Source organism: Alexandromys fortis, unplaced genomic scaffold (genome assembly GCF_014885135.2).
Source record: "Alexandromys fortis isolate MF-2015 unplaced genomic scaffold, M_Fortis_MF-2015_v1.1 scaffold_39, whole genome shotgun sequence".
Lineage (NCBI taxonomy): Eukaryota > Metazoa > Chordata > Mammalia > Rodentia > Cricetidae > Alexandromys > Alexandromys fortis.
Genome location: NW_026067918.1, coordinates 4,832,437 through 4,834,949, shown reverse-complemented (window position 1 = coordinate 4,834,949; position 2,513 = coordinate 4,832,437). Strand labels below are relative to the sequence as shown.

The 2,513-nt window shown below is 41.9% G+C and overlaps 1 long non-coding RNA gene across 1 annotated transcript in view; it reads right to left on the bottom strand.

Moving 5' to 3' along the window:
* Positions 1–1,913, bottom strand: part of LOC126500473 (uncharacterized) — an 11,909-nt gene extending 9,996 nt beyond the window's left edge. The window contains exon 1 of the long non-coding RNA XR_007591357.1: positions 1,760–1,913. This is a non-coding gene — a long non-coding RNA (uncharacterized lncRNA). The remainder of the gene's footprint in view (positions 1–1,759) is intronic.
* Positions 1,914–2,513: the final 600 nt, after the last annotated feature.

Sequence of the window (2,513 nt, the reverse complement as noted above, 5' to 3'; positions counted from 1 at the left end):
GCACAGCCCAGAAAGCCGGCATTTTAAAACAGCCAGTTTTTTCCTGCTGCCGAGTCAGGACAATTTCTTTGCGGCACGCAACCCAGAAACAGCAAAAAGCTGTCTTAAATTCTCTCTCTCTCCTTTTTAAGCCCTCTCAGGTTTTTAAGTGGATTTAGCCCATCACGTCTGGGCGACATCTGTTGAAATAGGAGCGGCAGGGCTGCGTCCCCGGCACCCGGCCGCCCACAATTAACTGATTCTGCATAATAACATAGTGTCTTATTTTAATAGATGATCTTAAATTATGTGTGTGCTGAATTGTCTTCTAGGGTTATTAAAACAGCAAATTGAAATCAACCTCTTTTTTTCACCACATAAATAATACAAAAGACAAGGGAAATATAGGGGATACTTATCACTGCATCGTGTGATAGGTCAGATCCCAAAATACATCAATGCTGCGGAGCCTAGGATTGATTGGGGTAATTGGGAATGGTCTGGGGAAATAGTCCTTCTGGCTTGGTAAAGTTAGAGAAGATGAGCCTTACTCAGTTCCTTGATGTCAGGGACAGAGATCATAGCAACCACCTCAGGCTGACACTTATGGGCACAGCACACACATTGACTGTTTCCTAGTTCCCCCGCCCCTCCCCTCCTAGCCTCGTACCCACCTACCTCTTTTCTCTCACTCTAAATCTAGTCTTCTCTTTCATGACCTCAGATGGATTATCTTGGTTTCAAATTGACTCAAAGTTCTTTCTAGAAGTTGATATGATGGAGTACATCATATTTTTTAATACCATGCTTCTGAGTCTGTCTACACTTGTATTCGAAGACCACCCTAGGCCCCATACGCCTACTTAACATTAAATCTATCTAAGTTCAATTCAGATTTGCTGAGTCTGGTGGTTCATGGCTACAGTCTAACTCTTCCCCCATCAAACCATACGAGAATATTTGGAATATTGATTTGCATTTCAGTACTCACAACATTCACTTCCGGTAAAGAAGGTATTGGAGGCAAACATTCACATTTCTGGCCCTGCACAGTTTAGACTTTATGATTCTTTTTTATTCACAGAGTTTTATTCTCTAATCTGACATTTCCTGATAGTCCATTTATCCTGAAAGAAATTCTGGAGAATTGCAAAGTGAGGAGAGCCAGAATAAGAGCACTTCAAAAGCGTGTCAGAGGTAAATGATAGAGAAAACCCAAAGTTGCAGAGTGCCTGCAATTACCAAGAGAGCACTTGGCACTCTGCCATTTCAGCGGCTGAGTGAGAAATGGATCCAGGCAGATCTGTTCTGCAACATAGAGATGGGACACCTAAGCTTGGGGACCAGATGATTGAACAATTCCTTTGAAAGCTAACTAGAAGGAAACCATACCCTCTTTCCATTACAGGGAGATCTTTAGCTTAGTAATTCTCTGTGGGGTGAGAGTTACTCTGTATGCACGCACACACACACACACACACACACACACACACACACACACACACACACGAAGCAAGACAGTACTCCATCTAAATCTCCTACGACTCAGCTAATCCTTAAACACAGAAAATGCTACCAAGTTGAACTCAATTGAAGAGGCAGAACCATTAAGAACTGATTGATTCTGGAGCTGGAGGGATAGAGCTCCTGCATAGGTTCCAGTGAGGTTCTCAGTATCCATGTCAGCTGATAGCTTCAGGGGGATCAAACTCCCCGAACCTGAAAGATACCCACACTCACAACACAGACATATGCACATAATTAAAAATTAAATACATACCATCTCAAAAGCTGATTGTATCAAAATTCATGTGCTTCTCATCTATTTGCTCCCCTTACCATCCTGTCTCCTTATTTCTACCCTCTGGCTGCAGTTTAAATAAAGATGTTTTCTTCTTTCATATGGAAAAGAAACCAACAGTAAAGCATTTAGGATGATGTTACTCCATGACCAGCAGCCAATGAGTGTTTCACAATCCCAAGGTCATTCTTTGTGTAATCTAACTTGTGTCCAGCAGCATGTAAAAGGCAGGAAATTTATTAAAGTGTAAACCTGCATAAGCAAATGAAATCCCTCCACGGAGGCTGAGCCCGAAGGGTAAAGAAAAGGAAAGAGGAAGGCTTGCTACTGAGAGAGCTTAGAGAAGAGGTTGCTGTGCGTTTCTTCTACATCTCCCTTTAAACCCATTTTCTTTTCCATTGCTTTTGACTTGTGAGGAGCAATGTGGACACTGTCTAATAAAATTATTGCATTTGTTGGTGTTTTTACAAAATTTGCTGAACTAAGTGGTCAAAGTTTGTCCAGGAGAAATAGAATATTGATGTCCGTGGTTAATTTTAACCCCCATCGATTTGCCTCTTCACAATGATTTTTATTTCCAGGTGTCAAGGATGTGTTTCCGTTCTCCCTTTAACTAGGGATCAGTTACAGCCCATGATGCACCCCTGGAAAATGGCACAGAGCAGAAAGCGTACCTCTGTTTTCTAAACGAAACATTCTCTCTTCATCAGCTCACAGTGATATATGTGAGCTG